We start from the raw sequence: 14,974 nt of genomic DNA, 5'->3' as shown, positions 1-14,974 counted from the left end.
AGGGGGAAGGCGGGAGGGGCGATACAAAGGGAGGGGAGTAGGAGGTACTATTAGGCTTTGGGTTTTGGGGGTTTTTTTTAGGTTTAAAATAAGGTGTAAGGATATACTGTACAACACGGGGAATACAGCTAATATTTTTTAATAACTATAAATGGAGTATAACCTTTAAAAATTGTGAATCACTTATAAGGCACACCTGTAACATAATATTATTATATATCAACTATACTTCCATTTTTTAAAATGTAATAAATATAAAAAAATAAAATAAAAAAGAATCTACAACAAACAATGCTGAAAACGCACACGAAAGGGAATATTTCCCTACGGAGAATGCATTCAACCACAATATGCTGGTGAGTAGCAGTGTTCTCACCGTTTCCAGAAAGATCCAGAATGGAAAAGGAAACCTCAAAACCCTTGACAACAACGTGCCATTACAAAAAAGGCTCCCAGAAATCCAAGCTTAAAATTACCCAAAAAAATGGCTCAGAACAGGAAAGGATTCTTCACTTAACCCTAGGCCCCTCTGCAGTGCTTCATTATGTAAGGGTTTCTCCCAAAGAGACCATTCATCCAGCGAGACGGGGAATCCTCAAATAAATGATCCCGTCCACACTCCAGGTGCCCAGAGCGTGAACTCTCTTCCCCAGGCTGCCCCCAGGCTCCATTCAGTCCTGCCCTGACCATTTGTTACTTAGGTATCAAAGAGCTGAGACAACAGACAGAATGAAGAGCAATCACTAGCCAAGGGAAAGGGATCATCTTCAAAATATGATAATATTATCCTCTTCACGTTGTAGGCCATGTGACCTGCAACAAGGGCAAGCCAAAGAAAAGACCGGGAACACAGCAGCCCGGGCCAGGAATCCTGACAACTCGAAACAATATGGAATGCCCCAAATGCCACCTGGGAAAGCAGATAAGAGGCTCTGCCACACATTTTCAAGGTGATCCAACTGACACACATCATCTCCAAATAACTTAAGGCTCACTTCTCTTAGTGTATCATCTCCTAGGCGTCCACATCTGGACCCGGCCTACCCGTAGTCCTGAATAAAGCCACATATGATGGTCCGTGGTGGAGGCTGGATGAAGCAAGACAGGGGTTTAACTGTGTGAGCTGCAGAGAAATTAAAGAAGGAATGAGATCTTAGCAAGAGCCATGGAAAGGAGGCAGAAAGGGCCAGACTGGAGCTGGTTTGTAACTAAAAAGCGAGGACGTGTGGGAACAACCCTTCTTCAGAAGGACAGAACGGAGAGGAGACAATGGTTGAAAGGGAACACAAGGTAAAGTGAAGGCATATTTTTTTTTTAAGAAGATCAAGAGTTAAAAGATGAAAGTACATCTCCATGCCCATGCGAAGAATCCAGAAAAGATGGTTCAAAGTCTCTACGTGGGAGGAGACGGGATGCTGACCAGGCACCACAGTAGAGATCCCACCGCCCTTGTAATAGAAAGTAAGGAGAAAGCAAAGGCCCTTACAAATGGGTGTGCAGACTTCATGAACAGAAGCTGAGGGAGTTGATACCAGACGGTCATTTTTTCCAAGAAATACAAGGCAAGGTCAGTTATCAAGATTTGAGGCGTGCGGAAAAGTCTGAATAAAGAGAAGCATGACGGAAGGAATCACAAACAGTACGGAGAGCACTTCCTGGGCTGAAGGCCCTTTGAGAGAGGCGCGCAGGAGTTTATGAGGACATTCATCGCGCATTATGAGGCTCTCTCTAGCAAGGCGGGGAGAAGGTGAACAGTTAGATTCACCTGCAGTAAGAGTATTTCCAAGAGATGTAAGCCCATCGGCAAGACATGATGCAGTGTACGCACTGTGGGTGAGCCCGCCAGAACAGGAAGCCGCCTGGATGAGGGAAGCCTTCCTAAAGGGAAATGCAGACCTGAGCCTGAAGCAGGGCACAGGAGTTCTCCAGGCAAAGGATAAGAGTAAAAGAAAGGCCTTCCATGAGAAAGTGGGGCACAGCAATTCCAGGGCATGGAACTACTGGCAATTCAGCATTACTAAAGCCCCTGAAGAAGTCAGGAAGCAGGGGAGGAGGCTGAAGAGATTCGATGGGCTCCAGTGGCCAACAGAACAGGACCTAGAGATGTTTGGTAAACACGAGATGTGGCATCAATAGCATGGCTACATGAAGACTTTTTAAGATTCAAACCCTGAAACTCCGTACTCTGGAGTAAGCACTGTCTTTCACGAAAGGACCAGGTCACAAAGATTCCACATAAGCAATTTTATAGTTGCCCTTCACTTGGAGAATTTGATGCAATATCTGTCCAACTTCCAAGGGCTAGCACATATGTAGACAAAGAACGTAAGGAGTTTCCACCTTACCAGTGGCAGGTCAATAAGCGTATTTCCAAAACAAGGAGAGCAGTTGTGACAGGTACCACTATAATCCAATTATTTAATAAAACAATGTTTTAATTAAAAAAATTTTTTTTTTATTTTAAAATTCATCATCATTTTTCTTCTTTAAGAAAGTCTGATTATGTAACTCCGGAATTCAACCCTAGTCATTCTATTCAAGGACAAAATTACGAACTAGCTGCTAAATGCTTCGGAATAAGGCAATGGGGTTTGAACAATAAAGATGGTCTTCTTCTTTTTCTCAAAATAAAGAATCCATGAAATCTTTCAGTTCCTCTTATAATTTCAAAAAGTGTTATATATTTGCTAGTAATAAGTGTATGGAAGTTTTCTAATGCCAAAACATGTGTTCTTCCCCAAAGAGAAATGCAAACCAACTTTAGGGACTTCCCCTAAAACTCTTAAGACAATTTCTTATGGGAAAAGTTTCCAAATTTGAAAGAGACAGCTGCAGTAATAATATGGAGAAGAGCTTTCAAATACAAACATATGAAAAATCAATCAGATACTTTAGAGAGAGAAAGCAAACTTAGAATGTGATTTTATAACCACACATATAAGACTATGTAATTATATTTTTTCCCATAAAATACTTGAACCAGACACACACACACACACACACAAAATTCATAAGAAGCCTTGCTAATGAGCCTTGGAAAGAGTTTTGAACAGTCTTGTAACTATATGAACATAAAACATGCTAATGAATCAGCTTGTCTCAGCTTAGAGCAGGGGTCAGCCAACTTTTTCTACAGAAGGCCAGACAGTAAATAATTTAGGCTCTGAGCCATGCAACCTCAGTTGCAACTACTCAACTCTGCCACTGCAGCACAAAAGCAGTCACACACAGTGTATCAATGAATGAGTGTAGCTGTGGTCCAACACAATTTCATTTATAAAATAGGAGGCGAGGTGGGTTGGGTCCATGGGCCCTGGTAGACTCAACCTTGCCAGAGAGAATCATCTTGAGAATCACAGCATAAGATGTTCTTCTTACTCTTATCTGATCATATATTTTTTAAATGTACCTTTGCCATGTTTGCAGGCAAGTATGGGAGGGAAGGTTGAAGGCTGGATGAGAGAATCACAGCTCAAGCAGCTCTCGAGCTGAAAAGGATTCCAAAGCAGTGCCATAGAATTTACCTGAGATGAGCAGTTGACCAGGTTTCAATGCTGAAAGGCACACGCTCAAGTGTAAAAAGGTGCCTTAATGACAACTCATGTGAACTTAATAGTGGAATTTAACAGGGGCTGCAGCCCCTAAAAATCTGAGTTGACTGAAAGTTCAGCATAAACAAGTCACAAAGTGCCCTAGAAGATAATGACCACATACACAGGTTACACGTACTGTTCAAATCCAAACAAGGTAATCATTCAACTGTGTCCTGTAAGATCGGAACCCATCTCGACAGTATGGTCACCACATTTTAAGAGAGACATTCTCTAACCGGGGGCAAAGCAGGAATGTGAGATCAGAATGCTAAAAAGGTTTAGGAAGAATCGATTTTAAAAAAAATCAGAGATGTTTAATGAGATTGGGGAGGAAGAGAACATTTAGAGGGAACAACATGAAAGCTGTCTTCAAATATTTAAAAGGGTACCATATGAGAGAAGGAAAAAATCATTTTGATTTTCTTGAAGAGGACAAAACCAGGTCTAACGAGGAGAAGCTATAGAGCAGATTTGGGTTCACCACCAAGAGGAACTCAACAAGAACTACAACGGACCTGGCAAGGTAGCGTCACACTCCCCGCCCATCACCCTCCCCCCACCACCAGCTCCTTCCACATCAACGAGTAGAAGCAAGATGACCAGTGTCCAAAGACATTATCACAGATTCCTGCATTGAGAGGACGCTGGCCAAGGAAACCTCTGAGGTCCTACCCATCTCTATGATCCTGGGATTCCGTGTAAGCTGGGAGAGGCAGAGGCGCAAACTACATTTCAATGCTGCCTTATGATGCTACAATGGCAAACCACAGAATCCAGCAAAACTTCACATCCAAAGTAAAAGAACAAGATTATTACATAACAATCTGAAGGATTAAATTTTTTCCCTCTAATCAAGTCTGAAATCCCTTTTTGTAAGACATTTGGATATGAGAGCTTAAATGTCTAACAAGGAAAGAAAAGACAAGGTAATATCTTCATCTACCCTTACAGTTTAAGCCAGAGCCGAGAATCTCTCGACAATAGTAACTGACTGGAAGAGAATCAGACTCTACTTGGGGGAGGAACCACTGCCGCTGCTTTAAATTTCCCTCATGTTTGAGATTGAAGGCTAAGTTCTGATGTATAGATGTGTTCTAAAGACAATGGGGCTTAGGACCAAAACCCGTATGTAGTAAAAAGGTAACAAAGGCAGACTGCATCCTAGGACATCTTTAGTAATTTTTTTCAAGTCTCAGTCCAGGTCAAACAATGAATGAGCCAGTAGAAGCATCACATCCTGCCTTCCTAATCACTCAACACTAACGAGGACGGACTCAGTCTAATGGAAACAGAAGGAATTATGTCCATTCCTCTCGTTATTTTAAGCCTGGATTCCAAGTGTTCTTGACCCCAGAGGAATGCCTAATCTGAGAGCAAAGGAGAATTTCCACAGTTTTCTCCCATGACCTTCCAGTCACTTCCCATTTCATTAGCCTGAAGCAAAAATTCGACTTTCCAATTCCAAAGTCAAGAACCGCAGCAAAGAAACCGTGTGGCCAAAGACATATTTCTTATTTTCCTTTGAAACAGAACCTTGAGAAAGGGTGCCAAGGAACTCTCATATATATCTGAACATAAGGAATGTTCTTCCCAAACATGTCCCTCAGGAAAAAAGGGTCTTACCCCATATAAGAATTCTTACAGTCTCCTGAAGGTGAGTATTTTCCATTATTTTGATGAACAAAGAACTGCTTGAGGAATCTTAGCCTAAAACGGTCCAGATCACATCTAGTTTCAGCTGCTTAGAGATCTCAAACAGGTCTGGGTTACAAACACAGGGGGAAACTAAGAAATTTAAAAGATTTAGTTATCACCCAGGAGATGACCTCAACATTGTAAGTGTTCAGTAATTTTGTAAAAACCTCTCTAAAAGAACAAGCTAAGTGGTTACATAAAGAAAATCATGAAAATACATCTTAGGGATTTTTTTTTTAAGTGAGACCATCCAAATGTGCTCTAAGGGGGTATTTGTGGCTTGAGATAAAATTCCCAATGAAAGCATCAGAAGAGTTTTTTTTTTTATTAGAGTATAATTGCTTTACAATGTTATATTAGTTTCTGCTGTACAATGAAGTGAATCAGCTAGACATATACATACATCCCTCCCCTCTTGGACCTCCCTCCCAAGCCCCACCCCCATCCCATCTAGGTGTCACAGAGCACAGAGCTGAGCTTCCTGTACTTTATAGCATGTTCCTGTTAGCTACCTATTTTATGCATGGTAGTATATATATGTCCATTCTAATCTCCCAATGCATCCCACCCTCCTCTCTCCCCACTATGTCCACATGTCCGTTCTCTATGTCTACATCTCTATTCCGGCCCTACAAATAGGTTCATCTGTACCATTTTTCTAGATTCCACATATATGCGTTAATACATGATATTTGTTTTTCTCTTTGTGGCTTACTTCACTCTGTATGACAGACTCTAGGTCCATCCACATCTCTATAAATGACCCAATTTCGTTCCTTTTCATGGCTGAGTAATATTCCATTGTATATATGTACATCTTCTTTATCCATTCATCTGCCATTGGACATTTAGGTTGTTTCCATGTCCTGGCTATTATAAATAGTGCTGCAATGACCATTGGGGTACATGTGCCCTTTTGAATTATGGTTTTCTCAGGGTATATGCCCAGCAGTGGGATTGCTGGGTCATATAGTAGTTCTATTTTTAGTTTTTTAAGGAACCTCCATACTGTTTTCCACAGTGGCTGTATCAATTTACATTCTCACCAACAGTGCAAAAGGGTTCCCTTTTCTCCACACCCTCTCCAGCATTTATTGTTTGTAGATATTTTGATGATGGTCATTCTGACCGTGTGAGGTGATACCTCATAGTAGTTTGGATTTTCATTTCTCTAATAATTAGTGATGTTGAGCATCTTTCCATGTGCCTCTTGGCCATCTGTATGTCTTCTGTGGTGAAATGTCTTTTTAGGTCTTCCACCCATTTTTTAATTGGGTTTTTTTTTGTTTTGTTTTTTGTTTTTTTGATATTGAGCTCCATGAGCTGTTTGTATATTTTGGAGATTGATCCTTTGTCTGCTGCTTCATTTGCAAATATTTTCTCCCATTCTGAGGGTTGTCTTTTCATCTTGTTTACAGTTTCCTCTGCCGTGCAAAAGTTTTTAAGTTTAATTAGGTCCCATTTGTTTATTTTTGTTTTTATTTTCATTACTCGAAGAGGTGGGTCAAAAAAGATATTGCTGTGATTTACGTCACAGAGTGTTCTTCCTATGCTTTCCTCTAAGAGTTTTATAGTGTCCAGTCTTAGAAAGAGATTTTAAAAGGGGCTGTATCGCAAAGAACTCAGACTGATGTGGCCCCAAGGAAAGCCGTGCTAAAAAATTCAGAATGTGTCTGTGATAAATACTCTTAACGTCAAAGGCATCAAGAGTTGGAATAACTTTTCCATGAAATAAATGGGGAAAATTTTCCTAAAGTATACATTGATATTTTAACTTTTAAATACAGATACACATTTAATCAACTAAATAATGAAAATATCAACACACATCTGATTATCTAACAGACACATATATGCATACCTAAGAGTGTGTAAGTTCAAGCTATCCAAAAATTTTTTGTTTCATCTTTTCATGGGAAAATGCTGTTACCTTACAATCAGGCATAAACATTACAGGCAGTATATATCTGTCCTCTTGGGCTACCTGGTACTTGAAACCCCTTCCTATGTTTGAGGAATTCTCCTCCCAAATAGGGCAAAGCTGAAAATGACAGACACTTGCTCTCCCTGCTACTGCAGAGAGGTCCTGGCATCTGGCCAGAGGTCCTGGCATCTGGCCAGAGTTCCACTAATCAGATGCTCCTATTCAAAAATTTGATTTGGAAGCTATTGCTTAAAAAAACCCAATGAACAGAGATTCTGGTGGGTGGCAGCAACTACTCCATTCCAGACGCAGCAGTTCGACCAAGAGCCACCAGGGGCAGTGGTGCTGCTGGTGCAGGTTGTACTGTCTACACACCTGGTCACAACAGTGGTGAGGGTCTCCTCCAAGCCCAGTTCCGTGGTGTGACCCTTGGCATCATTGCCAGCTCTCGAAAACTTATAAAGATACCATAAGCTACCTAATATTCTTTAATAAACTCCTTTCCTGTTCAGACCAGGCCTCTGAGAATCCAGACTAATACTTTTTAAATTTCAGAACCGTACACAATCTTGTCAAACCGCTTTCAGTACTATCCTTCTCAATATTCCTAAACAAGATTTTTCTCCTGATTAAACCAATCCTTTTAATTAATTAGATTACTCCCCATCCACTTGCATCCTTTGCTACCTCTTTCTCCATCTAGCCAGTCTCTCCCTGTACTATACCTTCCTCCATCAATCCAGGCTCAAATCTTAAAGGGAAAATTTAAATGAACAATAAAGTCCTCCCACTTTTTTTTTTTTTAAAGGATCCAATGTTGGCAAAAATGGAAAAGTTTCACAATTGGTTTAAAAGAGCCCTGCCACAGAGACAAACAGGAGGCCAACATTTTCTCATCTGGGCTCTGTCTTAACTAGTTCTGTTTTTAGACCATAGGAAAAAACAATTCTCTTTTGTTGCCTGAATATTCTCAACTATAAAGAAGGATAATACTTGCTCTCTGCCCACTTTACACAATTAAGTAAAAAGAGGAAAAGGGTGTCATGCCTGAGGCAATTTTAACTTCAAAATAAATAAATTACTAGATGATATTTTACCTCTAAGCACAGCACAAGCTAAGCTAATCCCTCCTGGTAGGAAAAAAAAAAAGTAATGTAAAAATGAAATTAAATTTTACAGTGGTAATATAATAGCTCAAACTCACCAGCTAAGAACTGGAGAGCATCTCAATGAACCCATACACAAAGCTCTAACTGGGACATAGGTGCAGAGGGACTGCACATTAATTCTGCAGAGTTTACACCTGAAAATGAGAAGCCAATTAATACGAAATAGTTCCTTGCACGTCTGATTCTTTTAGACCACAGCAATTTCACTTAAAAGCCTAAGAACCATAATTTGTAAAATACTGATATATATTCCAAATTCATGACTTCAGCTACCACGCTTACGCTTTCATTCAGACAGTACAAGAATAAAAAGTCCCCAGTAAGAGTTTTTATCAACTTTCAATCCTAAACTCTAAATAGCCTCACACCAAACAAAATAAGATCTGAGCTCAAGATGTGACAACTTCTGCTCTGAGTTAATTCCCTCGATGTTTGGCCATGACCTAGCTCTCAAAAACATAAGTTAGGTCATTGTATCACAAAATTTTAAGATTCACTTAATGCCTATCATCTACAAATTTCTTAGCATCTGTGGCGGGGGGGGGCATCAATTCTGAAGGGTATTAATCAAAAAAAAAAAAAAGTACGAATTTTACTCAGATTATTTAAATCAAACAGATCCCACCAGTAAAGGGTTTTTTGGTTTGGGTTTTTTTTTTTTTAATTATACTTAGGAAAAATTGAGAATCTTCACACCAAGCTACTGGGTTTATTAGGAGAGAGTTAACCTAATAAGGACATACAGATATTTAACCTTAAGCCTCATTCCTTCTGTGCCTGAGGGACAATAAAGACCTGGCTTCTATTCGTTAGACAAAATAAATACTTGGGCAGAACATCATGAGAAGGAATAAAACCCCACGAGAGTAAAAGATAAGCCTGTCAGAAAGCTGTAAAAACATCATGAGAGACTTTGAAATTGGGGGAAATTTTTTTAGCTTTAAATAAGAAAATTTTAATTTCTGAATGGTATAACTCAGTGGCACAGCTGGAAATGGAACCTTGTGAATAAGAAGGTAATAAATTGTTGAATCAAGAAAGTACGAGGCAAACTACTCAATACTCTGTAATAACCTATATGGGAAAAGAATCAAAAAAAAAAAAAAAAAGAAGAGTGGACATATGTATATGTTTAACTGAATCACTGTGCTTGTACACGTGAAACTAACACAACATTATAAATCAATTATACTCCAAAAAATTTTTTTAAAAAATAAGAAAATATGAGACAGACAGGGACAGAGGTAGAACGGAGACCTATTCAGAAAAGAACACCTATGCTTTTGACCAATGACAAAGAGACAAGCTCTCCAGACCTTCTGTGAGGCCTGGGCTCCTTGGGTGGCCAAGAGAGAAAAGAGAGGGCCTGGCGCAGAAGGGCCCTTGATAGCTTGGGCTCTGCTATGGAGCCAAAAGCTAAGCACCTCATCCTGGAAAAGGGCATAAGTCCTCATTGTCTCCTCAGGTGCTAGAACACTGCCCAGCTCATACTGGGCATTCAAACATACCTGTTTTATGAACACAGTGGGATTCTCTCACAAATTTAGACAGTATAAAGAACAGCATTTCAGGACCTCCTAGGTGGCGCAGTGGCTAAGAACCCACGTGCCAATGCAGGAGACACGGGTTCAATCCCTGGTCCGGGAAGATGCCACATGCCGCGAAGCAACTAAGCCTGTGCACCGCAACTACTGAGCCTGTGCTCTAGAGCCTGTGCTCGGCAACAAGAGAAGCCACCACACTGAGAAGCCCACGCACCACATCGAAGAGTAGCCCCCACTCGCCACAACTAAAGAAAGCCTGTGTGCAGCAATGAAGACCCAACGCAGTCAATAAATAAATTAATTAAATATTTTTTTTAAACCTATTAAAAAAAAAAAAGGAATAGCATTTCTTGGAATTCCCTAGCAGTCCAGTGGTTAGGACTCGGCACTTTCACTGCCAGGGCCTGTGGTTCAATCCCTGGTTGGGGAACTAAGATCCTACCAGCCGTGTGGCACAACCAAAAAGGAAAGAAAAACAGCATTTCTGGATGAACACAACATTTCTCGCTGCTGGTGAGAACAGCCCCCATAAAGGCCCATGGTGAGTCTCCTGCACAGACACGTTCTCTCTCCTTCAGAGCAGTCTGTGTCTGGGTTAGACCAGGTCCTCTAAAAGGCACACAGCAAGACAGAGTTCAAAACAGAAGAAATTTATTAGTGGAAATGTCTATGATAGAACAGGGGGAGGGAGCCAGGGGAGGCTGGAAGAGCCAAGCAGTGCAGGCCTGGCCCCAGAGGGAGGAGACAGGGAAGGAAGGAAGGGGGGGCGGGGGCATGTTAGATGAGGTTCTGGAAAAAGACCAGACCATCAGGGACTCCTCGAGCCAAGGCTGCCTGTCAGAGGACTCCCGGGTCCCCAGGAATGCACCTGCTTTAGTCCCCCTGCTGTGCTCATTCACTGGCTGGGGACAGATGTGGGAAGCATGGCCTTCGTATTAAGGCAGCGATGGAACCTTAAAGCCGCTGGGCCCGATGGCCAATTCCACTCCCTGGAGTGGGAGATCTGGGGGTGCCTCGTGACTGCCACAGCTTCCAAAGTTCATATTCTTCCCACTGCACTGTCATGGCCACTGGTCCTCCCTGGACCTCTAACAATCCCCATCCGCACCGCAGTACCGTGTTTCATTCAACATAACACGCTGCTAATACTAAGACAATCCATACTTCATATGCTATTAAGAAAAAATGCTGCTAATGACATCTGCACTTACTATCTTAACTCTAAGAACTTTTATATTTATTGAAAAAGCTCTTTGGCAGTTAGATATATATATTTTTTTATCACATATCCCTCCTGTGTATACATTTTTAAAAAGACAATAAAGCAAAATATATTTCAGATATTTCTAAAGCTTCTTCAGAAGCTTTTCACCTCAGTCACCAATATCTGGTTTTCCCCACACATTTTTTTCCCTCTATGCCATCAAGAATCTTGGAGCTGCATCATTTCTTTAAGGGGTGCTCCACTATGGTATCTGGGATTTTCTTCCAAGATGATGGTAACTACTCTTTAGGTACTAATCCTGGCACTTCCTTGACCCATCCAGGAGGTCTCCATGGCAGCTTTTCCATCCACCACCAGGATTCCTATGTTTTCCTTAAGTGATTTCTTGACTGAAATAGTGAGGGGTTACAGTTGTCCAAACAGGCCAGGAGAATTAACCACCAAATTCACGTTTCCTCCTGACTGTTGCCTAGGAGATACACATCCATCTCACCCTCATTCAGAGGTGATGGGGAGGGTATCAAATCTCAGGAGGGGCTAAAGGCAGGGAATCATGTCCTCAGATACCAGGAGATAGGAGAAAGAGTCTCTTTCCATCTCTGTCACCAACTTATTTTGTGATGTAAATCAAATCACTCAACCTCCCCCAGTTCCCGTTCCCCCCTCTCTTTTTTTTTTTTTTCAGTGAAGGGGTTAAATCTAAGTTTCCTTAAGTTCTCCCTCAGCGCTTTGTTTTAGGAGCCTAGGCCGTAGCTTTGAGTATTTCACGCCAGGATCTGAATGAAAACACTTCTCTCATCAAACTGTGGGTTCCGCTGAACTAATCCCCACTAATGGAACCAGTCCCCGGGATGAGACAGCTGACTGAGCGGGCTGGTTACATTCTGGTCCCCACTGGTGTGTGTGTGTGTGTGTGTGTGTGTGCGTGCGTGCGTGCGTGTGTGTGTGTGTGTGTGTGTGTGTGTGTGTTCGGGGGGTGGAGGCGGGGTAATGAAGAGTCCACGCCCGCTCTATCTATACTCTTTCACGTCAGTGTTAACCGGTTTATCGCAAGAGCGCACTGATTCCTCAGAAGCAGAGCACAAGCCCAAGGAGCTGAAATACGGGAAACGTAAGTTTCAGTAGGGAAGTAGCATCTGACGATGACAAGACTGCGAGGCCACAGATGACAGTGAGTCACCCCTGGCGAGGACACTGAGTCAGGAGGCCAGGTCTCCCATGGAAAGGGTCAGGAAGGAAGGAGTCCAGGCCTCCTGTGACATCTGCATTCACGTTAGGAGTCTGCTCTGAGTCAGTCCCGACTGTAACCTCAGAAAAAATCCAACTCTCAAAAGGTGCATTCCTGAAGAGCAGGTTTCACAATGACACCTGCATCTGACTGAATTATGGTGGATTTACAAGAAAAACAATGTTGTCACGTTGTAAAGGTCAGTTCCTAGGAGGAAAATTCTTCACAAATTTAGATCACTGACAGGGGCATGCCCTGGTGGTCCAGGGGCGAGGGCTCCATGCTTTCCCTGCTGTTGGCCTGGGTTCCATCACTGGTCAGGGAACTAAGATCCCACATGATGCCCACAGCAGCCCCCCGCCAAAAAAAAACAAAAGTTTAAAAAAAAGATTTAGATCACCGACAGCTGATCTAAAAAAACGGAGAAATGTTTTTGTAAATAAGTTCAAGGTATACTCTTCCCCATCTGAATGTGCCTGCCAAGAGAATTCTGCATTAAAAAAAAAAAGTGTCACTTTACCTGCAAAAGAACTGATTAAAGTACATTTGATATACCATATAAAATATAATTAGATGACATTAAAGGCACAATCTTTCCAATGACATATAATACCTTAGATACTTACATTCCAGGAACTCACAAGCAATGCTAAACACAAATCAAGGCACACTAAAATTGCTAACAGCAGCAACCTGTTCCATTAAAATAAACAAACTACATACAGTCTAAAATCCTTTAGAAATGACAAGTAAAAACTTGAGGTCTTAAAGACTACTCTGACCTCCTGGGAGACATACAGTCATCAAAAAGCAATTTATAGGGCTTCCCTGGTGACACAGTGGTTAAGAATCCACCTGCCAACGCAGGGGACACGGGCTCGAGCCCTGGTCCGGGAAGATCCCACATGTCGCGGAGCAACTAGGCCTGTGCACCACAACTACTGAGCCTGCATGCCACAACTACTGAAGCCCGCGTGCTTAGAGCCCATGCTCCACAAAAATAGAAGCCGTGGCAGTAAGAAGCCTACACACTGCAATGAAGAGTAGCCCCCGCTTTGCGAAACTACCGAAAGCCCACACACAGCAAAGAAGACCCAACACAGCCAATAAATAATTTTCTTTCCTTAAAAAAGGCAATTTATAGCGGCTCCAACTTTCAGACAGATCTAGCTCCAAGACTACGAAAGCCAGTGGAAATTTCACTGGCACCCTAGGCCAGAGGTTCTGCTGTCGGCAAGTTGCACAATAACCTAGAGGGCCTATTAAAACACAGCCTGATGGGCCTCACCCCAGAGTTCCTGATTCAGTAGGTCTGGGGTGGGGCCCAAGAGTTTGCATTTCTAGCAAGTTCCCAAGTGCTGCTGCTGCTGGTCCAGTGATTTGAGAATCACTGCCCTAGGGTGTACTGAAGAAAGAATATCATAAAAACTCCCCCTCAGAGATAAATAATATTTAGTTCATTTCAACCAACATATATTATTTCAATAACACCATGAAGCACTTTTGAAATTTTAAGAAACAGAGAACGTTTGACACAAAAACCAGTGTCAAAACCCTCAAGAGGTAGAAAACACTTAACCAAATGCTTCTGTAAGATCCTTGAGACAATGAAAGAACAAAGAAAAAGGAGTAAAGCAAATCAGATGAGAGCTGAAGAAACACCCACCGTGTCTAGCCTGGAAGCATCTAAACTAAAGGAAGTCCCCTGCATACGAACCTTCAAGTTGCAAACTTTCAAAGATGCAAACATGCATTCCATCAGCGTCAGGCAGCCTGCCCTCCGGATCCTATTGCTGACGATGCTTCCGCTCTACCATCTCCCACCTCCTCGCCCTCCTCCCGTCAGGAACTCTTCTTGCCTGTTCACGCGATGCCAGCCCCCATGTGCCAGCTGTTGTACTGCACTACGGTACCCTTCAAGGTACTGTACTGTAAGCGTAAATATGTTTATTTTTTGTGCTTCTTTTTTATTATAAAGCATTATAAAGTATTTCATTATAAAGTATAAGTATTATAAACCTATTATAGTACAGTACTATGCAGCCGACTAAGTTCGTTGGGTACGTAGGTTAACTTTGTTAACCAAACAAATGGAACTTACGAACGCTCTCTCGGAAGAAACGCGTCCATATGCAGTGGACTTAACTAACTGTACTAATAAAAGCCTTCAGGACTCAGAAGCCTAGTGCCTACTTTATCGGGATGTAAGCTCAAGGCCAATCACCCAGCAAGTGTTCCCTGGCCCAGTGTTTTCACAAGAGTGAAATCCGTGATGGGGAAAACATGGGGAAGAAAAAAAAGAAAGAGATCTCAAAAGCCTCAAGAGTCTGTGTACACACAGGGTCCTCCTGCTCAAGGGGGAAAGCGATGCAGTTGGGGGACAAAAGGCCCTCTGGTCTGCTGGCCAGCCCAGTCGGGCCCCTGGATGAGAGAGAGGCACCTCTTGCAAACCATCGGACAAGCTCTCCCTTCTCTCTCCGGGCATCCCCTCCTCCCCAAGCTTCCCTGCACCTCTGGGCCTCACACAACTGCCCTGATTGGCCAGACCCCTCAGACACTGGGAGTCACGTTTCAGCAACGGACAAAAACTGAAAGA

General features: G+C 42.2%; 1 protein-coding gene across 2 annotated transcripts in view; it reads right to left on the bottom strand.

Moving 5' to 3' along the window:
• Positions 1-14,974, bottom strand: part of ARHGAP10 (Rho GTPase activating protein 10) — a 322,934-nt gene that overhangs the window by 219,465 nt on the left and 88,495 nt on the right. The window lies entirely within an intron of this gene.

Source organism: Hippopotamus amphibius, chromosome 3 (assembly GCF_030028045.1).
Source record: "Hippopotamus amphibius kiboko isolate mHipAmp2 chromosome 3, mHipAmp2.hap2, whole genome shotgun sequence".
NCBI lineage: Eukaryota > Metazoa > Chordata > Mammalia > Artiodactyla > Hippopotamidae > Hippopotamus > Hippopotamus amphibius.
The sequence above is the reverse complement of the archived record's forward strand: the minus strand, read 5'-3'. Positions and strand labels throughout refer to the sequence as shown.